The 25,978-nt window shown below is 42.6% G+C and overlaps 1 protein-coding gene across 6 annotated transcripts in view; it reads left to right on the top strand.

Moving 5' to 3' along the window:
- Positions 1-25,978, top strand: part of IL1RAPL2 (interleukin 1 receptor accessory protein like 2) — a 1,439,628-nt gene that overhangs the window by 721,423 nt on the left and 692,227 nt on the right. The window lies entirely within an intron of this gene.

Genomic DNA, 25,978 nt, shown 5'->3' with positions numbered 1-25,978 from the left:
ATGTAATATATCTAATACACCAGTTACAAGGGGTCAGGAGGTGCAGCAAATGTGCAATAGATCACCATGAGCATAGTGGGCTATTTAGGTTTTAGGTATGCTTAAGAGGGAACAAATCTTTTAATTTTCCAGCCAACTAAACAAGAAAGCAAGTGCAGTTAGCAAATAAGTCACTAGATGGCGACAAAAAGAAGAAAAGTCAGTGGGGGGAATCCTCCTAATAAAGTTGAGTGAAGGAAAAAACAAAATAGGAAGCGACATTTGAATTACGCATGTATGACATATGACGCATATGACGCAAATGCGTTCCATCAAGGGAAAGGGGGGACTTAGATGCATAAAAGACGTCGGCCGCACCAGTGACGTCAGCTCCTGATGAGTCCATTGGACGAAACGCGTAGGGCGGAGTCAGGTGCGACTGACGTCACGAGGTGCGGAAACACTTGCCGGCCGGCCGGGATCTAAAACTAGCGGATATACCACGGTGGAGGAGCGGGACGCCGACGCCACATGAGGGATAGCCGCTGGGTCAATCAGCCCGATAAGCGCGACACTCACTAGGATTGAGTAAGTGCGCTGTATAGCGCAGGCTGCTAATTTTGCTTTTAACAAGTTACGCTATGAGGAATTTTTATCTGTTTGTGTTTTATATATGAATCTGGATTAAAAGCTTTTATCATCTGGAAAGAAAGAGCTTGAGAGCCTAGTCATTGGTTGATCACAAAAAACGCTAGACCCACCTGGATGTGAGGTGGATTTTGTCCGGTGAGCGGCTAATATACTGGGAAGTTGGATTTGTGGTTTTAGCACTGATTGATCACGTGTGCTGCACTCATTGTCACTGGGAGAAACGAGATTTTATGTATATATACAGTAATGCACTATGTGGAGCATGTTTTAATTTTTTGCAGGTATTGAATTGAGCCACATGAGAGGAGCGCTGTCATTCATCTTTCTATGAACTTTGCTGAACCTATTGATAGCGAACACTCTTATCGAGACTTGTTAGAACATTTGAACTGATTGGTTTGGGGCAGGCGCAGTTTGTTTGTTAAGGATAATGTAAATATCAACAAACTGCTTCACACATGTTGGATTAAAGGATCGGCGACATTCACAAAGCAAGACAAAGCAACACTTGTTAAAAGCAATTTTACACTGCTTCATAAGATATCATTTATAATTCAAATATTGCACTTAAGGACCATCCACGTGCTTCAGAAATAGATGTCAAAACCAAAATATGAACATCCATTTACACTAGACTTAAAGATGGTGCCTGAGTAAATGACAAAGCCACAGAACCATAGGTTGAATATTAATGTATTAATCCTTTATAACTAGGTCCCTTCTAAAATGTCATCAAAATTGAAAACTCTCTGTTCACATTTGTAAATGCCAAAAATCATTGGCATAGTATTTATAAAGAAGTGATGAGACACATAGCTAAAGACGTGTAACATTTCTCTGCAAGACTAGTCCCCCCATGATAGGAATTGATTAATCCATTTATAAGCTGCATACAGTTTCATACATTATTTACATGAGCCTGCATCAACTCAAAATGATTTGCCTCTCACTGACCATCCCTAGCTACAAATGATGTGGCTCCCCAGCAATAATTTAATGAGGCCCATTTGTGCCCACCTCTTTATTCCACTATCCCTATCATCAATGGGCCCATTTGACAGGGGGCATGACATACCCCCATAACAGTGCACCACCATGGCTCCATCTCTCATAATGAGTGTGGTTGCAACAACACCTGCTATCTAGTGGGAGACCCTACATCAGAGGGAAGTAGAGTAACACATTGGGGCCCCTCATGACCCTGGGCCCTTCTGTGGCTGCAGGAGCTGCACTTTCTATAGTTATACTACTGGTTTGGGGCAATCTTGTAGTCCCCATATTTATTGTTTATGGTCAGTGATGATTGTAATCAACTAATTCTGATTACACAAAATTTCACGTACATTTTTGCAATTACACCTATACGTAATTACAAATTGTTTAGTCAATTGATTTTGTATAATCATTCGTAATTATGCATGCATTTACGCGGAAATTACGCATAATTTTGTGCCGATTTTGCCGGTGAATTAAAAAGTCCCCATTCATGCTATTGCTACCAAGATTGCTACAAATGTTAAGTAGAACAGTGGATACAAGTCCAAAAAAATAATTTTTCAAAAAGACCTCGTAGTTTTTCAGAAAATCAATGTTAAAAATGCAAAGAAAAATGATTTTTAAAATCAGAAAAATGACAGTTTAAACACTATTTGTCTTTGTATTTTTAAGATCTATTTTCTCAAAAACGACAAGGTCTTTTTGAAAAAAATGTTTTTTTAATTTGTACCCACTATTCTCCTAAACATATGTAGCAATTTTGGTAGCAATAGCATATATGGGGGCTTTGCTACCACCAAAGTCGGCACAAAATTCAAATTATGCATTACGATTACAATGCGTAATTGCTAATTACGATGCGTAATTAGGCATAGGCGTAATTAGGCATAAGCGTAATTCTGCTCATCACTACTTATAGTTCAAAAATACTGGAAGTGGTTTTTCTCTGGCAACATCAACAAACATTTCACAGAAACAGTAAGAATAGTTGCACTTACCATGACAAACAATAAATACCTCATAGTAAAGTTTTATAAATATTCCTGTAGCAGATTGTGTATAAATCCACTTCTCTGAAATTCCATGTAACCCCCCACTGGTTAGTTAATAGCTAACAAACAAGCAAATACTGCACCAAAGACAATTATTTCAACTAAACAAATAGTATTTATGTATGGCAAATTAATAATTTCCCAGTTTCATTAAAGGTGCCCATTAACAATACAATCCAGTGGCCAATCAATCTTTTCCTTTCGCCACAGTAAGCAATCAGAAACAAGTGGTCGTGCCCACTAACAGCCAATACCTGTTTGCCAATCTAATCAGATTGATAGGATAGATCTGAAAAAACAATTGATTCTATTAATTTGATCTATACAATCAAGGCAGTTTCTAGGCTAAATTGCACCCAGGGCGAAGGTGTAAAAATTGGGCCCCACCTACCACCTGGACTCGAACGTTATTTGCCATGTGGTATTTAGCCCCCCGGTATAGGTAATGTATAGGTTAGCCAGGCACAGATGCCCGCTGTATTGGTAGCCAGGCATAGGTGGTAGTCAGGAAGTAGTGAGAGTATAAGCGGCTATGCAGACAGTAGAGACCAGCAGCAAGTGATCATCACTTGGAGCGGGAAGGGAGGTGAGCTGTTCCTACAAGTCTTCCGCTGCACTTACACTGCCATGGAGGGGGAAGCATGGAGGGGGCCCTGGGGAGAGCAAGAGAGGTAGAACTTGGGGCTCCCCTCCCTGCAGGTGAGTCCCAATGTGGTTGCAGCACCCCCCTCCATCACTGCGCTCCGGGCAGACACCCATCTTGCCCGCCCCTAGAAAAGGGACTGTATACAATAGATAGGCTGGATTGTATCCTTAACCCCCCCTGGCGGTATAATTCCCGCTGCTGCGCAGCTGCGGGAGGTTTTTTTTCGCCATTTTTTTTTTTAGCATGTAGCTAGCCTAGCGCAGCTACATGCTTCCCCCATCCCCGTGGCGTCCGCCCCTTCCCCTCCGATCGCCGCCGGCGCCGCTTGCCCATAAGGAAATCCCGTTCTGAACGGGATTTCCTTGAGGGCTTCCTCCGTCGCCATGGCGACTAATGGAGTGACGTCACGATGTCACGGACGTCGTGACGTCACAGGGAGTCCCGATCCGCCCCATAGTGCAGCCTGGCGGCGATTGGCCAGGCTGCGCAAGGGGTATGCGGGGGGGGGGCTGTTTCCGCAGCGGGTAGCGGCGCATCGGCGGCGGGTGGCGGCGATCAGAGCAAACACGCAGCTAGCAAAGTGCTAGCTGCGTGTTTGAAAAAAAAATTATGTAAATCGGCCCAGCAGGGCCTGAGCGGCACCCTCCGGCGACTTACCCCGTGTCACACACGGGGTTACCGCCAAGGAGGTTGACAGGCACCTTTACAGAAGGCAATGGAAACCTATCAGATCTGACAGGTTTTGAAATGGTCTAATAGGGAATTCTCAAAGTCTTTTTTTATTTTCAAAAGCATTTACTAAATTGTAGTTGCTTAGTCCAACTGCCAATACAACATGCAAGCAAGTAGGAAGGCTGGCCGGTATCCTTATATAGATCCTTTTTAGATTTTAGATTTTTTTTTTTCGCAATAGTGATCTTTTAAGTGATTTAGAAAATAATAGCAGCCCAATACAGACTCGATTTTTTTTAGGAAGCTGGTGATGGCAACTTCTACTGTATATACAGTCTTGGCAACAGTGACAGTTTATAAGCATTTACCTTAAAAAAGGCTTAGTGTGGAATACTATAAATCTGTATCTATGGCCTTTATATAACATCCTCAAATGACATTCTGCAGCTGTGTTAGACTGAGCAGATATGAAGAGATATGAACAAGTAACTCCCTGAAAGCTTACTAGCACATAATCAGGAGGTGATTGTGCCTTCTCGCCTGGATGTTATTACATGCGGGAAATGCATGTGTTCTGTAATATATTTATCAGACTAGCAATGCCTACAATAGCCCTTCCAACAAGCATATGAAAACATGGGAAATTAAAAGAGCCCTTATGTTTCCGAATAGAAATCTGTCCATTTTAATCATTCGGAAATATGGGACTTGCACAACATTTTATAAATAATAATCCTTCTTTACTAGCGTAAGCCTTCACCCTTCTAGCCACAGCATAAGCTCAGATTTAACATTGTGCCTTTAACCAGACGGGAGCAAGGCAGTCACAGATCAATCTCCTAGAGAGATTTCTTAATGCACAATAAATCTGTCCGGATTTATATATCAGAGTAAAATAAAAACCAGATCCTGAACGTTGTACACAAATCTTTTTCGCTTAAAGCGCACCTGCCAGCACAGAAATATAAAAACCGCCAATGCTTTTTTCTTTTTTAAAGGATACCACAACTGAAATGTGACATAATGAGATAGACATGTGTATGTACAGTGCCTAGCACACAGATAACTATGCTGTGTTCCTTTTTTACTTTCTCTGCCTGAAAGAGTTAAATATCAGGTATGTAAGTGGCTGACTCAGTCCTGACTCAGACAGGAAGTGACTACAGTGTGACCCTCACTGATAAGAAATTCCCCTTTTTTACCTCTTTCTTGCTCTCAGAAGCCATTTTCTGCTAGGAAAGTGTTTTATAGTTGGAATTTCTTATCAGTGAGGGTCACACTGTAGTCACTTCCTGTCTGAGTCAGGACTGAGTCAGCCACTTACATACCTGATATTTAACTCTTTCAGGCAGAGAAAGAAAAAAAGGAACACAGCATAGTTATCTGTGTGCTAGGCACTGTACATACACATGTCTATCTCATTATGTCACATTTCAGTTGTGGTATCCTTTAAGTGGCTAGTTGCTTGCAGTGAACTGGAACAAGTATGCAGGTTGGAGACTCCCTAAGTATACTCTCTGTGGGTAAGTAAATAGTCAAGCTATAGGAAAGGAAATGCAGCAGTTCTATTTTGTTCTGTCCAAAAAGGTTCATGCAAATATGCTTTTAATTAAATTTTTGTCATCTTAAAGGTTTTCTGAGGCCACAAAATGAATGTAGTTTTACTGACCTGGGGCTCCTTCCAGCCCCTAGAAGTCATTTTAGGTCTCTTGTAGAAGCTTGGTTCCTCTTTGAGGTCTTGTTGACAGCCTCTAAGGATCGCTGACCCCTGATGGACCAGCGTCTTCTGCACATGCGCAGGCACAGTATGCTCCCGAAGACATGGGCACTTTCACCCAATGGGGGTCAGTGATCCTTAAAGGTTGCCAGTGGGACCCTGGAGAGGTTTCGAGCTGCAGCTATAAGTAAGCTTTCCTCAGCACCTTACATATATTATTCCCCGCCATTTGGCCAGGTCTCGTATAATAATAATAATCATAATGATGAGTATTATTTTGTTCTGACATTTTATTAAAAAGTGTACATAAACAACACACGCCTCTCCAATCTCTGGCTGTTTTAACCCCTTATTCCTCAAGTAGGCTAGAATTAAGGTTAAGGTTAACCCCCTTGGCGTTATGATTCTCTCTGGATTTTAGGAGCTAAAAGCAGTGCAATTTTTTGCATCCATTCAGACCTGGAAAAAAATCATGCTGCAAGGGAGATCTGCACTCTGTAGTCAGGAGGAGCTCCACACCAGAAAGAAGATGAGTGTGCCTCGACCTTCACCTCTGCGTCCACTGAGGTGCTCAAAGCATTCAAGTAGTAAAGAGGTCGGCACCACTCCAAGCATCAGGAAAAGCTCTTATATTGCATCACCATTGTGGCTTAACAATTTTGTTAAGCCACAATGGTGATGCAATAAAAGAGCTTTTCCTGATGCTTGGAGTGGTGCCGACCTCTTTACTACTTGAATGCAAGGGAGATCTGCAGCAGTTACAGTAATCGCTCACCTCCCTGGCTCCAGCACTGCAGTTAGACCTCCATCCTCCAGGTGACACTGCAACTCTAAAGTGAAATTGCTGTCTGTCCTCATGACGATAGCCAGCAATCTCACCAGCAGGAAGCAGAGCCCCGGAGGAGAGGGAGAAGAATGCCAGCCAACGTTGGGATCCCCGGGAGGTATGTAGAAATGACCCAGCTGCATGCATTACTTTGCATACAGCCTCCGGCGGCTACCCCGAGCAGAGGTCGGGATTACCGCTCTTAGCTGCGGTTTTCCGCCCCGACCCTAGCTCGGGATAGCCGCCAAGGAGGTTAAGGTCCATACACACGCCGGACTGCAGGAAACGACAGGTCCGTTGTCACCTCCCGCTGCGCGGGCGTTCCAGCGACAGTCCGACGTGTGTACAGTCTCTCTGCAGACTGATACGGCTGTTTCTGAGCGATCCGCCCGGCGGATCGCTCAGAGACAGCCGTGTCAGTCTGCCGACAGACTGTACACACGCCGGACTGTCTGCTGAAACCACGCCCAGCAGGAGGTGATGACGGACCTGTTGTTTCCTGCAGTCCAGCGTGTGTACGGACCTTTAATCAACAAAATTGTCCATTCTAAGATAAGTGAAATGTCTTCTCATCAAGACTAAGATAAGGAGAGCCTTTCAAAACTTGTAACAATAATTAAGAGGAACACATTTTGTATTGGTTTTTAAAGTACAAATACATTGTGGCATCAAATACAAATAAAGATGTATATGCAAAAACACATGCTTGAGTTAAAGGTACCAAAATCAACAATAGGTTCACCTGATTGTATAAATGGTACCCTAAGTAAAAAAGCATCAATTTAGGGCATGGTCCACAGATGACTAGGAGCATTAGGGAGCCTTGCCCAAAGACATCTTACTGTTTTACATACTGGCTTGAGTCAGGATTCAAACCCTGATTAAAGGCTCAAACCATTCATCAAAGGCAACAGCTTTAACCAGTATACTATCCAGCTATCCAGTGCAGTATCTAAATCCCAAAACATATTCTAGTAATATTTAGGTCACCCTTACTTACTGGTGTACAATTCAATATCCCCTATAATGTAAAGAAAGCATACACTTTATGCATTTTGATAGAGCTAAAAAATAAAACACCCAATACACAATTGATATATTGACAGCACAGGCTACTACTATACTTGCTAGCTAATGACCATGATTCCTGAGATAGAGAAGGCCTATCTTAAAGAGACTATGTAACAACATTTTCAGCCTTATTTCTTCTATCCTATAAGTTCCTATACCTGTTCTAATGCGGTCTGGATTACTGCAGCCTTTTCTAGTTGCACCGTCTCTGTAATATATCTAATCTTCCTTTCTCCAGGGAAGAATGTGCTGCCTCTGCTGTGATTGGGAGAAGTTATGCACCCCCCCCCCCCGCTTTCCTTTGTGCTGTGTGTATGAGTCACAGGCAAGGTCTCTGCTCATAGCCAGCCTGTCTGAGGCTCACCGAGCTGTGACCTTGGGAACAGTTGTGAGTGCAGAAAGATCAGTTTAAAGCCCAGACAAGGGCCACTGGGAGTAACATTCCAGCAGTCAATTCAGGCTTGAGAGGAGCCTCTGCAAACAGGCACCCACTCTGATGATGTATTTCCTGTTTGGCGGCCATCTTCATTGTTTACAAAAACAATGAATAAAACCGTGATTTTATCACCAAGAAAGCAGCGGGGAGCTGCAAAAATATCACAGAGGGAAGAAAGGGAAGTGGTACAGTATCTGCTTTTCTTTTAGTTTGTAATTGTTTGACCTTCATTTGTCTATATTATGACATAGTATCAGATTGCTGTGGTTGCGATATGGCAGATAGGCTTGGTCACATAAGTGGACTCAGTAAAGATTTATGAGCAGAGCAAAAAGTTTTTATAGCCCAGGTTGAAGATGAAGTTGGTGAGGATGATCCTGTTGGGTCAGTTTTACAGTTTCTGGGTTGTAGTGAGGATGCTTTGGAAAAGCTCAAGGTTGGCCTGCCATTCAACCCTTCTCTTTTTCTTCACTGGCACAGGGATGGGGACAGCGTTGGGTGAGTGTAATTCCCAGGCTTGTGCAAGGAGGAGACAGGCAGCCCACCCAGAAGGTGGTGGGCTCACTTGATCTTAGAAGTGGACTACCCTCGTAAGGGATTATATAAGGGGTTTTTACATATTTATCCGCTGAGAGGAAAAATGGTAGTGAAAGAGAGATTAAAGACAAGTTCACAATTCTCAGTTGTGTTGTAGAATAATTCTAAAAGTCAACTCACTGCCCATACAGTTCCATTGTCCTGTTCACAGTACTGCATTGTAAGGGAGTGAGTGCAGAGTGTAATTAGCGTATCAGCAGCTGTGACTCTACCTCTGCAGGAAAGACTGAGGCTTAACCCTTTCTGCACTCCCTGCACGATTCATCCTGTTAAAATGTCAGGTTTTTTTTACAAGTTCAATAAATTGTAATTAAGACTTTGTCCTCCCCCCCCCTCCCCCCAAAAGGTTATTATGCCGTGTCTAATCTTTTCAAGCAGAGAGAAAGTTCTGTGTTTAGATCCACTTTAAGAGAGCTATTCATGTTGGCACCTTGACCTCCTTTAAATGAATGCATCTATTTTTGCTTTAATGTTTTTTTATCTGAATATAATACTTTTTTACTGACTTATCTGGTATAAGTACACAAATCAGGTATTTTGAAGCCTTCTTTTCTCATCTGTGTACTTTAATCGGGCAGTGACTTGGTAAACGCTTATTCAAATGATCACAGTGTTAGAGCCACCAAAGTAGCATTTTTTGAAATAGGTCAAGATGGAGGCCTCTAAAGTTCTGTAACGGCAGGTGTAATTTAAATTCAAAGAACACAAACTGTGCTTATATAAATAGCATAACCACAAATGAAGGTACGTATATACATGAAATACGTTATAGTCTGTGTTTTAACACAGAGTACTGATTTGTTAGCGGAATGTGTAATTTAGAAATGACTGTTTCTTCGCAGCTCTGCAGTTCTACAGAAGGAAAAAAAAAAAGAAAACCGCTTAAAAAGAAAACAATATTCTCATTACGGATCTGATGGTTTCACTTTTCCGTGGGCGTTAAGCTGCATTAGCTCTTGTAATTACATATAAAAGGACACATTTCCTTCTTAGTTGAATTTGCCTTTCCTTTTTCACTCAAATTTGATAATTATATACAGTTTCTTGTAGGAGAAATAATGAGTGTCCCCCCTCCCCCTCTTTCTTCTCTCATCATTCTAGTTTTTGCTGGAATGGCCAGGAAGTATAAAATCGCACGATTGTGATGGAGTGTCAGAGTCATTAAAATGCAATTTCTCCTTTGATTTCTTCTGTCTTTTACAATTATTAAAAAGAAACACCTGCTCGGCAATATGTTGGAAGTCATGTTGGCAGTCATTAAATCACAAAGCACTTAGAAATCCTGAGCACTTATCGTATTCCTCAAGTAAACAGTGTGAGCCGTATTATGTCCAACACATTTGGACGCAGACAAGCTCATTGGAATTCAGTTCCACTGATTCCAATCTTGGGCTTCGTCAACTCAAGCCAGGACGTGCTGATTGAAGTCAAAGTTCTGCCATTAAAGTAGCCATATTTGAGCCAATCTCCCAGTGTGCATTTGGGACTTTTATTGCCATATAATTTGAAGTATTAGAACTGTTTAACTTATTTATAGTTTGGCTGCAGCAGCATGTGTCATCTCTGTACTGAAGGTCAATCATTATTTGCTGACAATTTTTACAAGCTTACATATTTCCCCCCTTTGTGATAAAGGTTGTAGCTTACTTACTTTAAGGTTTGAAGAGTATAAAAACATGGAATATAGGAGTTAGGAAATGTGCTGTTGTGATCCTGTACCAGAAGTTAATGAAATCAGTCCTCGTGGTTGTTGTATAATGGCCTTTATTATCACAATGCATCAAACAACGGTGACTAGCTTCCCCCAATTCTACACAAAGCTGGGAAATCAGAACAAGGCAACAGTTGATCTCGGGTTGGCAAAACATTGTAACATTGCACCACATGTATATAATCTCAGTGTAGCACCAGACGGACCAGTGTTTTAGTATTTCCAATCATAATCAGTATCATTAGTTTGGATTACCAAGGTCAGGGCAGGTTTCCTTAGTGACAGAGAAAGGGTAAGGCAAAAATATCCACTCATGTTTTAGGATAATTTTTGATGCTGTTAAATATTTGAAGATGTAAGCTTGGGGCTGCACAGAAATGAAAAAAGCAGAGAATGTTCTAGGGTTGCATTTAAAAAGCCACATTGTAGAGATACTTACCAATTGCCAAATTTCATTGCTGTCTTTTTTCCTCTGGCTGTGATCCCATTTGTAAAAAAACGAAACAAATGTCACCACCAAAATGGCACTGTCCAGAAAAGTACTTCTGGGTCAGAGCTCACTCTGTGAGACAATGCTTGCCCCTGTAGAACAGTTCACGAGCATAAAGGGGCAGCAACCAGACCACAAGGGGGAGTAAATTGGAAGGAAAAGGGGCGTACTTCAGTGTGGACTGGGCGTCGACAGAGGAGGAAGACTGCCTCAATAGTCCACAAGCCAGACTTCAGCAAAATATGGACGGAGAGCTGCTAGATGTGCAAGCTGGTTTCAGAAGAGGGGGAGGCACAAGGGACCATATTGCCAACATTTGATGGATAACAGAGAAAGGTAATTCGAGAAGAATGTCTACTTATGCTTTATTGACTATTCAAAAGCTTTTGACTGAAGAGATCATAATAGGCGGTGGCAGATTCTCATGAAAATGGGAATACCAGACCATCTTATCTGCCTTTTGGGAAATCTACTGTATAGGCAAACCAATACAAAAGTTAGAAAACCGCGTTGGCACTGCAAAGCCTGAAGGAAGATGTGGGTTTGCTGGGCTCCACACTTACACCAAACCCGGCTAGCAATCCTAGCCTGTGCATGCTCTGACCCTAAAGACAATTGAATGCATAGAAGAATGAAAATGGAGGTTGCAACTGCTAGTATTGGCTTTAATTTAAAGTCTTGTCATATCTGATGAGCAAACATCATGTGCATAAATGCTGTTGCCAATGGCCATGCCTCCGTAAAAGCACAAAAGCACAAAACGGCTGTAAAGCAACTCTTGCCCTGCACCCACTGTCCCCTTTCATCGCACCACAGCCTGGTATGTGCACCCCTTATATTCACCTACAGCATTTATGCACATGATGTTTGCTCATCAGATATGACAATACTTTGAATTAAAGCCAATACTAGCAGTGCCGACCCCATTTTCATTCTTCTATGCATATGCAAACCAAGAAGCAACAGTTAGAAGTTAGTATGGAATAACTGACTGGTTCAGAATTGGCCAAAAAAGTGTGACAAGGTTGCATATTATCACCTTATTTAGTTAACTTATACGCTTTATATGCAAAGTGGAAGACTGGTTTGGATGAGTCACATGCTGGAATTAAAAAAAACTGGCAGGAATATTAACAATCTGAGACATGGCAATGATATCATTCTGATGGCTGAAACTGAGAAATTCTAGAGCCTAATCATGAATTTTAAACAAGAAAGTGCCAAAGCTGTTCTGCTGCTTGACATAAAAAAAAACTGTCATATCATCTGCTCCAATGAAAAATCTATAAAGTTAAATGATTAGGAATGGTAGGAAATGCTGATTACTGATTCCCCGGATTTAAGATTTCCGTTTTCTGATTCCGATTTCCGAGGAGTCTTTTCTTTGATCATTTTTTGCATTTTATTTCAATACTTCCGAGTTGACTCTGCATTCTCTTATTGGTATAATGCTTCGGAGTTCTGTGATTGGGCTAAAATTACCGAGTTGTGGTAATGCAATATTTCATTTCCGCGGAATCGAAATTAGCATCCCTATTAATGATAGGTTAATCAAGGCAGGCCAAGTAATCTTGATAAAAATTGACCTCTTTCTAAAAGTTCTATACCTCCTGAACAACCTACAAGTCCATGTTCTTGTGTTCTTGTGTCCTTTTCCAGTAAACTAAAATCTCTGATGACCTCTATGGTGTGGAGTAAATCGAGAGCTAAACTTAAGCACAATACTTTTACAAAGTTTCCTTGACCTTGGGGTTGGCCCTGCATATTCCGCCTCTAGCCTCTCAATTGGAACACACATCCCACTGGTTTACCTACAACTCGCACACTGCTCCTGAACTTTTTTTTTTGGGGGGGGGGGGTGTTAGTGTGATACAAACAAACCCTGAGAATAGCATTTTTCATCGAGTTACAAAAACCTGGCAGTGACACATCTAAGCATTTCTCTGTCTTCACCTGAAAATATTACACTCCCTATGGCAAAACTCAAAATTAGTTGTACTAGCTACACTTGAGAACACTTCCTTATGGGCCAATAGAGAAGTTGTTTACTTAGGACAAATTATATATAAGTTTTATCCAGGAGATATTTTTTCATCTTCTGTTTAAAATAACTTTTAGCACTCTGCCACTGAAAAGTACTAAAATGTAGCTAAAAAAGTACTGACAAAATTATTTTAAGCATTTGCTTGCTTGCATGAAAATGCATTGAAATGCATTTTATTTATAAAGTGTGAAAATACCTCCTAAGGCAAAAACGTAGGTGAAATTTGGGCTAAAGCTAATTAACTTTTTCTCCTAAAATGTGTCCTATTTGATAATACACACCTTATCAATAAAATGCCTCTTAAGCCAAAGTCCCAGAGGCAGAGTGCTTATTCTTTAAATAAAAATTTAAAAGGTTCCCTTCCCCTCCCAACTTCTCTCTCCCCCCCTCCCAGGTCTGAAAGCAGCAGGCAGGTGAGGGGGAACTGTTTTCCTATCAGTCTGCAGCTGGTGTATTAACACCTCCCTGGCCACCCCCTACAGTAAATCTGTAGTTCTGTCCAGGGATAATTGGCTGCTGCACTGCATAAAAAAATCAGTGCTGTTTAAGCTCCACCTACTTTTCTGGCCCCATCCATATTCCAGCACAGGCCACCTACATTCCCACTCGGCCCCGTCCACACTCATGCTTTGATCAGAACTTGAATTTCAAGCACAGCGGACCATGGCAGGGGGGGTTAACTGACCTTTGATGCTGCCTCCTTGCGCTGCCCTCCGTGGTAGGTTCCAGCTCTCCAGCTAATTCTTCCTTCCGGATGGGAAATAGGAAATATTGATAGCTGGAACGCACAATGGAGGTGTCACGATTGCTTGTGTCTTTACTTACCTCACCTCATTCCTGCATTGGCTCTCCTGCTAGGGTGGTGGAGTGTAACGATCGCTTGTTACACTCCAGCCACCGAGTGCCACGCAGCTTCTTGATCCATCACCTCTCCCAAGATGGTGGAGAAACACTTACCCAACAGATTTCCAGGTCCGGCGTCCCTCTGTTGCTAGGCGTGTGCCTCTGCCCCTTTTATGCAGTGGCTGAAGGCAGTACTGCACCCTTTCCTAATTGAGAGGCAGGGTATAAAATCCCTGCACACTCACTGTTAGGAAGCTATTGCATCCCTTGTCACAGCCACGGCGTTCCGCTGCCGTTCCCCCTTCCCTTTCTTATTTGTCTCCCGGTATGGCTTTTCCTCAACCGGGATCTCCCTTCCAGGATCCCTTTTGCTCTTTCCCTATTGCTTCACCTGCCTGCCTGCCTGCCTGCAATTCAGAACCTGAATTTCCTAACACAGGATCCCTGCCAGTCCTAGCCTTCTATCCCCGGTTCCCTATCCGACCAGACAGCCTGCCTCCCGGTGCCTGGATCCCTGAACCACCTATCAGTCTCCAGTCCTACTTCCCTGTCATGTCTTGCACTCCTGGGCTTTCCCTAAGCCTACCAGTTCCCCTCCAGGGAACTATCCAGTCATCTGCAGCATTCTGGGGATTCCCTCAGTCTGCCAGTTCCCTCAGGAAGCTCTCCAGTCACATGGAGCATCCCTGGATTTCCTCTTGCCTGCCAGTTCCCCTCCTGGAAACTGTCCAGTCACCTGGCAGCATCTCAGGGATTCCCTCAGCCTGCCAGTTGTCTCCGGGAACCCTCCAGTCACCTGCGGCATCCCTGCATTTACCTCAGCCTGCCAGTTCCCCTCTGGGAATGCTCCTGTCTTCAGCAGCTAGCCGGGGATTCTTCCTGGCTTGTCAGCTCCCTTCCTACTCCGACTGTCAGCATCTCCTGGACTTACTCTATCAGTTGGTACCCCTCCTGGGAATCCTAGCTGTCAGCTCCTTCCCCCGGATTCTCCCTGCCTGTCCACTGCCTCTCAGTCAGCTCCTTTACCAGTGTATCCTGCCTGTCCAATCCCCTCCTGGGAACTCCTGCCTGTCTGTATCCTTCCTGGGATCCTTATTGGTTAGGCCTTCGTGTCCTGCCAGTTATGTCCTCTTAGCCTGTTCTGGCCCAATTTCCCAATGGTCCACTCTACTCTATCCCGTCAGGTACCCTCTGTTCTTCCTGTCACTGGTGCGGTAGTCCTGGGGTTTCGTGACCTGGCAGTCACCAAACAGCAGAGCAGTCTGCCACCCACTAGGGGTGACAGCCCATCATCCCTTGCAGGGTTTGCTGGTGAAGACCTGCTTAGACCCCACGCCAACAGAATCAACAGAACCCCAATGGTTTGCAACAACCCTGACAGGAGGGCAGTGCACAAAGGCAATGTCAAGGGCTTTTTTAAGTACTGGAGAACACTCTAGTGCCATACATTAGGTGTGGTTTTGTGGTATTGCACTGGTATATTAGGTGTGGTTTGGGAGGTAATGCTGCCATATTATGTACTGTATGGTTTTGGGGGTAATGCTGCCATATTATGTGTAGTTTTGTGGGTAACGCTGTCATATTAGGTCTGAATTGGATGCAACGCTGCCATATTACAGTGCTGGGCCGAAATTACGCATTAGCGTAATTACGCATCGTAATTCACTACAAATGCACCGTAAGCGTTACGTGTAAGGTTACGGTATTACACGTAATTAATTACGCGTAGACCGTAGGTTACGTTATTACGCGTAACAAATTACGCGGAAGACAGTAAACTCCTATTGAAATTACACAGTCTGCCGTAATCGCGTAATATTACGCTCCCGTATAATATATAAAAGCCGCTGTCCACCCCGCCCACATCTGTCACCCACATGTCACCCACATGTGGGTGACATGTGGGAGAGGCGGGGAGGGCAGCGGGAGCCGGCGGGGACTTAGCGTTCTGCACGGACCCGACAGAGCTCTGAGCTATATAGCTCAGAGCTCTCTAAGCATCTTTGAATTTGGGCTCCAAGGAGCCCCATTGGTCCTTAGCAGACCAATGGGGTTCCTTCAAATCTGCTAAGGACCAATGGGGCTCCTTGGAGCCCAAATTCAAAGATGCTTAGAGAGCTCTGAGCTATATAGCTCAGAGCTCTGTCGGGTCCGTGCAGGACGCTAAGTCCCCGCCGGCTCCCGCTGCCCTCCCCGCCTCTCCCACATGTCACCCACATGTCACCCACATGTGGGTGACATGTGGGTGACAGATGTGGGCGGGGTGGACAGCGGGAGCCGGCGGGGACTTAGCGTCCTGCAAGGACGCATAAGTGTATGCGGCGGCTGAGCGGCGAGTGACGTCGGGTGCAGCGTAGTTACAATGTAACAAAGTTGTTACATTGTATTAACTTTGTTACATTGTAACTGATAGAACATTTCCGAGACTATTGCGAGGGATCATTTATTTAAAGGGACAGGTAAGTATTAATGGTTAATTAAGAATATTAAAGGACTTTTTCCGTGGTTATGTTTTTTGTTCAATTAAAATACTTTTTCTAAGTGTTTGTGTGTTTATTTACTTTTAACTCTTAAAGGAAATGGGTAAGGGGTACAAGTACCTCTATACTCATTTCTCCTGGGAGTGGGGGTGGGCATCTGGGGGACCCCTTTTTAAAGGGGACTCCCAGATGCCACCATGAAACCCCCCCCAGGAAATCGCGGCCTCCACCTCCACCGCCCATCGGAGGTGGAGAAGAGCCCCTTGTCCTTGGATTGGACAAGGGCTCGGAGGGGCAGGGGAAAGCTTGGCTGTCCCTCCCCTTCCGAGACCCCCCAATCCATGGACCATGTGGGCTGGTATAGTCAGGGTGCGGAGCCCCACGCGGCCGGTGCTCCGCATTCTGGCTATCCCAGCCTGCATGGGGGACAAGGGGTTAAAGAGGTCTGGGAGGGGGGACCCCACGTCGGTTTTTTTTAATATTTCCCACACTCAGAACAAAGTAAGTAAAACTCTTCCCACTTGGAGGAATCTACGAAAATAATACACTATTGTTAACTGTGCAAAAAAAACTGACATTTTCCGCATTTAAAAGACATTTTTGCCCTTGAAACTTAAACATTGATTTTCTCAAAAACTATAAGGTCTTTTTGAAAAAAAATGTTGTCCTCTTATTCCCACTGATCCCCTTAATATACCCTGGGGATTTGGTGTTCCTAAATTTTAAGCAGGCTTTGCTATTAACCGTTAAAGTCGGCGGGTTTTTAAATGTATATATTTTTCCTTTGAAACTTTAACATCGATTTTCTCAAAAACTATAAGGTCTTTATGAAAAAAAAATTTTTCCTCTTATTCCTTCTGATCTCCTTAATATATTCTCCAAATTTGAGGCTCTCAGCAATTAAGGGGGCTTTGCTATTAACCCTTAAAGTCGGCGGCTACCTAACATTGATCCATGCGTCAACTTTTCCGCTTGGGAGCATTGCCTTACGCATTAATTGCTAGTAGGAAATTATGCGTAAGGCAATAACGTAACAACCTGCATTACGGTATTCTTACGCGTAATTGCGTAAGGGCCATGCGTAATTACAGACATGAACCGTAATGCGTAAGCGTAATTCCGTAATGCGTAATAGCGTAAAATTACGCGTAATGATCCGTAAGCGTAGTTTTTTGCATTACGCCCAGCACTGTAGATTTGGAGTTAATGCTACCATGTTATGTGTGCTTTTGGGAGTAGCACTGCCCTATTACATTTGGTTTTGGGCGTACAGCCCACGTTTTCCCATTATTTAAGAAGGGCAAAAAATCAGATCCAGGAAATTATAGACCTGTAAGCTTAACATCAGTTGTATGCAAACTATTTGAGGGGTTACTAAGAGATACTATACATGACTTCATAGTAGAAAATAATCTTATTTCTCAGCATCAACATGGGTTTACTAAAGACAGGTCCTGTTTGACTAACATGCTCAGCTTTAATGAGGTAGTGAATGCTAATATGGATATTGGGAATGCTGTAGATGTGATATACTTGGACTTTGCTAAGGCCTTCGACACTGTTCCCCACAAAAGTCTGGTGCAAAAGTTGAGGATGCAAGGACTGGGGAAGAGTCTGTGTGCTTGGATAGGGAACTGGCTAATGGACAGAAAACAAAGAGTTGTGGTCAATGGATCATACTCAAAATGGGAGACTGTTAGCAGTGGGGTCCCACAGGGGTCTGTACTGGGTCCAGTGCTCTTCAATTTATTTATTAATGACCTAGTGGATGCAGTAGTGAGCAATGTTGCTATTTTTGCAGATGATACAAAATTGTGCAGAATCATCAACTCTCAGGAAGATAGTGTCATATTGCAACAGGATCTGGATAGGATGGCTATATGGGCACATACATGGCAGATGAAATTCAATGTTGAAAAATGTAAAGTCATGCATTTTGGTCGTACCAATGGTCTAGCACCATACAAAATAAATGGGAGACAGTTGGGGACATCAACCTTGGAGAAGGACTTAGGAGTACTCATCAACAACAAGTTAAATAATCGTACTCAATGCCAAGCCGCTGCAGCTAAAGCTAACAAAATTTTGGGATGCATTAAAAGGGAAATAAAAACTCGAGATGCGAGCATAATATTGCCCCTGTTTAACTCTCTAGTAAGGCCACATCTGGAATATGGAATTCAGTTCTGGGCACCACATTACAAAAAAGATATTGCAGTTTTAGAGCAGGTGCAGAGACGAGAAACAAAATTGATACGTGGGATGGAAGGTCTCACTTACCAATAAAGGTTAGATAAACTAGGTTTTTTTAGTCTAGAGAAAAGATGACTTAGAGGAGATCTAATTAACATGTATAAATACAACAAAGGGCAATATAATAGCTTGGCGGATGAGCTTTTTGTCCCTAGGCCTTCTCAAAGGACTAGAGGACATGATCTGCGCATGGAGGAAAAACGTTTTAGCCACTTATTTAGGAAAGGGTTCTTTACAGTAAGAGTGATTAAGATGTGGAATGCATTGCCACAGGAAGTCGTTATGGCAAACTCTATACCTGCATTTAAAGGGGGCTTAGATGCTTTCCTTGCGTTGAAAGACATCCATGGCTACAATTACTAGGTAATGCCTAATGATGTTGATCCAGGGATTTTATCTGATTGCCATCTGGAGTCGGAAGGAATTTTTCCCTTTTGGGGCCAATTGGACCATGCCTTGTAAGGGTTTTTTCGCCTTCCTCTGGATCAACAGGGATATGTGAGGGAGCAGGCTGGAGTTGTACTTTGTACTGGTTGAACTCGATGGACGTATGTCTTTTTTTCCACCAAAATAACTATGTAACTATGTAACTATATCGCGTGTGGTTTTGGAAGTAAGGCTGTCATATTAGGTGTGGTTTCAGAGGTAAAGCTGCCATATTATGTGTTGTTTTGGAGGTAATGCTGCCATATTAAGTGTGGTTTTGGGTGTAATGGTACCATATTACCCGTGGTTTTGGTAGTTACGATGCTATATTAGGTGTTATTTTTCAGGTAATGCTGTCATATTATTTGTGGTTTTGTGGGTAACGCTGGCATATTAGGTGTGGTTTTGGGGGTAATGCTGGCATATTAGGTGTGATTTGCAGGTGATGCAGGCGTATTAGGTGTGGTTTTGCAGGTGACGCTGCCATAATAGGTTTGGCTTGGGAGGTAATACTGCCATATTAGGTGTGGTTTCGTGGATGTCTTTGAGTTTGAGGGTCACTTTGCCTAATAATGTCTGAGGAGAAAATGTGGGGCCATTATTTTACAGTTGGTTTTGCCGACACCCAACATGCCTACTAATTAGCAGTTTGCAAAAGTAGGGATGTGGCTTCAGGCTGCATGGGGCATGGCTTAAGTGTGCCTCTTTCTCATCTTTAAAAGTTGTGAACTATGCTATACTTTGGGGGCTAATCTGGCTACCCACACTTTTTTTTGGGGGGGGGGGCTAATTAGGCTACCTTTACTAACGTTTCGGAGCTAATCTAGCTACCTATACTTGGGGGCTATTTTTTTCTTTTGGGGGGGGCAACTTTCTCTTTAGCTTTCAACAACTTGTTAATCTGATTATCTACTTGTGCTAGTGGCCTTTCTTTTGTACTTTGGCCTTATCGCTCAGATATACAAATATTTACCCAATGGTGAAACCAGTCCACTGGCATAAACCATTGAGTCCCAACAGCACATATTTTTCCATGCTTTTGTACATTCTGTGTAGGTTTGCCATGCAGTCTTTGGACATAAGCCATCCATTTTCCAGCCATACTTTTAGCTGCTTTAAGTTAAAATGCACACTAATTTGAAATTTCTGAGACATAAATATAGGTTGACTCTCTTTGCCAGCTGGGAATTTTTGCAATAATTATGCAGATCCTAAATGATGATAGCTTGAGGTTAGTGTGCCTCCAAGGAACGTCAGTGTGTATCTTTAGCATAATGAGAATGTTAAACAAGGGAAATAGATGCTTTCCCATTGAACCCATGAGATTACTTAACGCGTTTAGTAGTCATTGTGGCTGAATTATATATTCCAACATTGTGAAATTTGAAAGCATCAAGTAAACATGCAGAAATTGGGGAAATACCTTTATTGGTTTCAAACGACATGCATTTCTATTTTCCAAATATAAACCTTATAATGCAATGTAGTGTGTTCAGTTTAAAATGGTCCCAAAGAGAGCGAGGAACAAAAAAAAAAATTACTAAAGAATACGTTATATTTGGCTAACTACCAAATTAATAGGCTAATCATATTTTACAGCTATTTCATGCCAAGGGCTGGGAATATGTAATCATACATTACAGCTATTCTAAAATGAAACACTGGGCTAAGAGACAAACATCAGTCCCATTGCAAACGAAATAAAAAAAAAATACAAAGAATAGTATGTGAAAATAAAAAAACAAAAACAGAGATGCGTAAATATATTATTTTACTTTTATTATACTTTCCAAAAATTCAGAATGATAAAATATGCAAGAAAAAAAGACTACTGTAAGAGCGATAGCTATAGATAGTAAAGTTATTCATGAATAGAAAATGATTGCGCAAAAGGAGGAATTTTACCAGTAATCACATGCAAGATTTTGAATGATCAACAAGGTATTCCTTTGTTTTAAAGGAAACTGTAGTGAGAGGGATAGAGAGGCTACCATATTTTATTCCTTTTAGGCTGCTTTCACAGTGGGACGTTACAGGCGCACGTTAGAGCAGCCTGTAACGCAGCCCACCGCACAGTAATGAAAAATCAATGGGCTGTTCACAGTGCGGACGTTGCGTTACATTGTAACGCTGCGTCACAAGGCAACGTACTGCATGCAGTACTTTAGACGGGGCTGAGCCACGTTAGACTGCTTGCACATGCTCAGTAATGTTTGGGAGGAGCGGAGAGCGGCCAGGCACATGGCTAATTAATATGCACTGCACGTTATGACGTGCAGTGTTTACTTCCTGGAGCAGCCGCTCTGTGCGGCGATTGGCCGGCGGGACCACGTGATGCCGCATGCGCACAAGAGTGCGCATCACGGCATCCCTGACGCCAGAGTGAGCTGCACAACGCGGCTCACTCTGACGTCCAGATTCAGCACCACCAGGCGTTGAGTTAGGGGGACGTTATGCGACCTTAACGCCCCCTCTAACACAACGTCCTGGTGTGAAATTAGCCTTAAACAATGCCAGTTGCCTGGCAGCCCTGCTGGTTTATTTGGCTGCAGTAGTGACTGAATCACACCAATAACAAGCATCCAGATCTGACAATAATTTTAGAAACACCTGATCTGCTATATGCTTGTCCAGGGTCTATGGCTAAAAGTATTAAAGGCACAGTATCAGCATGAGAGCCAGGCATTTAGTTTTGCTAAAAGGAAGTAATTATGGCAGCCTCCATATACCTCTCACTACAGTTGTCCTTTAAATGTGAACTGCAAAAGGCTCTGTAGTGGACTGGAAATGTATTATGGTTATTAGGGATGGTTAACGAGATGAAAATAGTTCTGAATTGATGCAGTGTCATGCAAATTATGTATCCAAATGTATGCAGCTTGAAATGGACTAAATTTCACCTCTGCATGATTTGAATGTCCTATTTTCTAAGCTAGATAACTTTGCATTCAGAATATGCATAATCCTGCATCAACTTGGAATAATTTCCATCTCACTTATAATCCTTAATAGTTACTGGAATGAAAGCATTGTAATTGGTTGTACTTGAGTTTCACTAACTGTACTTGCTGCACATCCTGGGAATGCTACATTATGTTTATGTAATGATATGAGATACATGCTCCTCACTGTCCATGTGCTGGCGTATGTGGATACTGGATAGGCTGCTGTAGCAATAATCATTGAATTGTGAGATACGAGTGGAGTGAACCAAGAAGTCCAGTAACAGAAAGTAGATGGAATGTATGAGGCATGTGTGGCTATAGAATTACAGCTACCTGTTTAACTGTTGGTCAAGTTGCCATGCTGATAGCAAATGTTGTCTCTGTTACTAGCAGTATTTCAGTAAAGTACCCAGTTAGGACCTGGTGAGCCAAAACCACTACGAAATAAAAGGCTGACAATATGCTTAGAATCTACCATATGTTCTGACCCCTTATGAGTGACACACATCACACCATGATCAACAAGGATTGTGCGACAGGGAGGTATAGTACTATAAAGAAGCACTGCTGAGCCCCAGTGAGTCTTAGTGTGTGGCTGGAATTCCTGATTTGTAATATCATGCCCTCTCCTATCCATAGCACACCACTACCTGTAAATGCCACATCTATGTCTGCCCTTCACTTGCCCCTCCAATGCTGGCTGCAGCCCCCCCTGCCTATCTGTCACAAGCCTGAACGGAGGAACAGGGTTTGACCATAGTTTGCAGTATACAGACACTGGAACCATGGAATGAGGTGCAAAAAGAATGATTTATTGCAAAGGCAATAATGCAAGCATACATACAAGCGTAAATGCAAATATCATACAAACATATGCACAGCACACAATATATACAAATAACCCGGGAAGCAGTGATAAATATATGCAACACCTGACTATCTATCTAACTAAGTGCACAATAATATATACAGAAAGTATATACACAATCGCAGAACAAAAGGGATTAGGCAGAATATCAGAGTCAGCAGGAGAGCAAGGTCAGCAACAGGTTATCAGAAAAGCACAGTACCAGGGATTAGGCAAAAGGAAGGTCTCAGACAGAAGTAACAGAGTTCGGCAACAGGACGGCATACACAGAATACAGGGCAAGGAACAGGAACCAGGGTGTCCAGAAACTCGAACCTGGGATATCAAAGTTCTGGCAATTAGCAGGGGGAAGAGGCAGTCCTTAACCTCATGCCGACCGCATCACGCCGATGGGCGTGGCTGTGGCGGCAGCCCCAGGACTGCCTAACGCCGATTGGCGTAAAGTCCTGGGGCTCTGTTTTGCAGGAGATCGCGCGCAGGCTGCGCGCGCATCTCCTGCTTGGGGGGCGGAGCTCTGCCCCGCCTTCAGTCTCCGAGCGGCTATTGCTGCTCGGGAGAGTGTTAGACGACGTGATCGCCGTCTATTTCCATGTACAGCGCTGCGATCGGCAGCAGCTCTGTACTGGGGACAGCCGTGTCACACGGCTGTCTTCCTGGGGATGAGAGGGATCGGCTCTCATAGGCAGAAGCCTATGACAGCTGATCGCCATAATTGGCTGGCTGTGGGGGCAAGGAACAGGAACCAGGGTGTCCAGAAACTCAAACCTGGGATATCAAAGTTCTGGCAATTAGCAGGGGGAAGAGGCAGTCCTTAAATAGTCCACGTGATAACAGGATGCATGTAATGAATTGTAGAAAATTAGGGCTGCTCACAGTCCACAGAGCCCTCTGCTGGTGGCACAATGAAAGTCCTGGCAGTCCATGCAAATGCTGCCACCAGCAGGCAAGAAAAGGTTATGCATGGTTCCTGACACTATCCCAGCAGTGTCGTCATCTGGCCTCTGCACCAGACAGCTAACACAGATAGGGGAGATAAGAAGGTAATAAATTAGGAAATTACTTTTTATGTTGAATACAGGGACTTGTCAGGGCTCAGACAGACAGACAGTGCTGCTAAAGTAGTAGGACTGCCTAGTGTGCTTCCTTACTACCAGACAGGTACATAGTGATGCTTTAGTGTCACAAATACATATGCTGCTTGGTCCCTTACATTTGGTGTGGAGAAGATCAGTAAATTCTTTTATTTTTATCCTTTTTTCCGGTAAACTTGGGCTGTTTGCCTTTCGCGTTTTGAAAAATAAATGTATTCACATTTTACATTAAAGTAAATGGTCACCAACGTTAGCAGTTAATACCAAATTTGTAAAGAAATAAATACATATATATATACATTTTAATATATCTGTCATTTTAGCGCAGTAACTTTGCTACTTTTTTCCTCTAAATTTAACATTGATTTTCTCAAAAACTATAAGGTCTTTTTGAATTTTTTTCTTCTTCTTGTTCTCACTGCCCTCCTTAAAGGGACTCCGAGCAGTGCAAAAACTATGGAAAGATGCATATCATTTTAAAACTCTCTTTCTCCTCTTCCAATGAGCAGAATGGAGCTGCTGACTTTAGGAAAAAGTCGCCCTGTGTAATACAATGTAACTATGGAAAGATGGATATCATTTTAAAGCTCTCTTTCTCCTCTTTCTGACGAACCCTAAATTGCCACCCTACGCCTTTTCGTTTTCTCTATTTTCGTGATCGAAATCGCAGCCGTGGCAATTTCAATCGCGAAAATAGCGAAAACTAAAAGACGTAGGGTGGCGATTTATATATCATTGGAAAGAGGAGAAAGAGAGCTTTAAAATGATATGCATCTTTCCATAGTTTCTGCACTGCTCGGAGTCCCTTTAACTACTTCAGCCTTCAGTCGTTTTCACTTTATGCATCCGAGCAATGTTCACCTCCCATTCATTAGCCTATAACTTTATCACTACTTATCACAATGAATTGATCTATATCTTGTTTTTCCCACCACTAATTAGGCTTTCTTTGGGTGGTACAGTTTGCTAAGAGCCACTTTACTGTAAATGCATTTTAACAGGAAGAATAAAAAAAAAATCGGAAAAAATTCATTATTTCTCAATTTTCAGCCGTTATAGTTTTAAAATAATACATGCCTCCATAATTAAAACTCACGTATTGTATTTGCCCATCTGTCCCGGTTATTACACCGTTTAAATTAAGTCCCTATCACAATGTATGGCAACAATATTTTATTTGGAAATAAAGGTGCATTTTTTCCATTTTGCATCCATCACTATTTACAAGTTTAAAATTAAAAATGAGAAATATTTCATCTTTACAATGATATTTAAAAAGTTTAGACCCTTAGGTAAACATTTACATGTTTTGTTTTGTTTTTTATTGTAATGTGTTTTTTTTTTATATTAAACATTTTATTTGGGTATTTTTGAGAGGGTGGGATGTAAACAGTAATTTTTTTCTTTATATATATATATGTGTTGATTTTTTTTTTTTTTTTACATTTACTTGTAGTTTTACTTTTTGGCCACAAGATGGCAGCCATGAGTTTGTTTACATGATATCACTCTAAGCGTAACACGTACGCTTAGAGAGACGCATGGGGACACTAGAGCCAGAAAAAGCGAAGCTTCCGAGAGAAGCTGTCGCTTTTTCTGCGGGGGAGAGGAATCAATGATCGGGCACCATAGCCCGATTCACTGATTGCCTGGCTAACGAACCACGGGCCGGTAGCACGCGTGCACACACGCAATCGACCACGGGAGCGCGCGCACGCGCACATGGCCTCCTGGACGTAGCTAGTACATCCAGGAGGCGAAAGTAGTTAAGATACACTGCAAATTTGTTGTTTCTCGCACGTAAGGGAGCTTTGCTATTAACCACTAAAGTCGGCAGCCTTTGAAACATTTCCCACACTCAGAACGAGAACTTTCAAATACATTTTCTCAAAAACTATAAAGTCTTTTTGAAAATTGTTTTTCCTCTTGTACCCACAGTCCTCCTTCACATACCCTGCAAATTTCGTGTTTCGAACACAGAAGAGGGCTTTGCAGTAGCAAACCGCTTAACTTGGCAGCCGTTCGCTTGCCATTTAATTATATAGAGCCCGCTGCGAGCAGCCGGTTAGGGGATATTTGCGGTAAATTTGTGTTCACAATTTGATGTTCGCTACATCAATATTTGTGATTAAGGAGGTTGATTAGTTACTAAACACTAATATGTATTATATATTTATTATGCTA

Source organism: Hyperolius riggenbachi, chromosome 8, assembly GCF_040937935.1.
Source record: "Hyperolius riggenbachi isolate aHypRig1 chromosome 8, aHypRig1.pri, whole genome shotgun sequence".
Classification (NCBI taxonomy): Eukaryota; Metazoa; Chordata; class Amphibia; order Anura; family Hyperoliidae; genus Hyperolius; species Hyperolius riggenbachi.
Note: the sequence above shows the minus strand (reverse complement) of the source record. Positions and strands in the feature narration are given on the sequence as shown.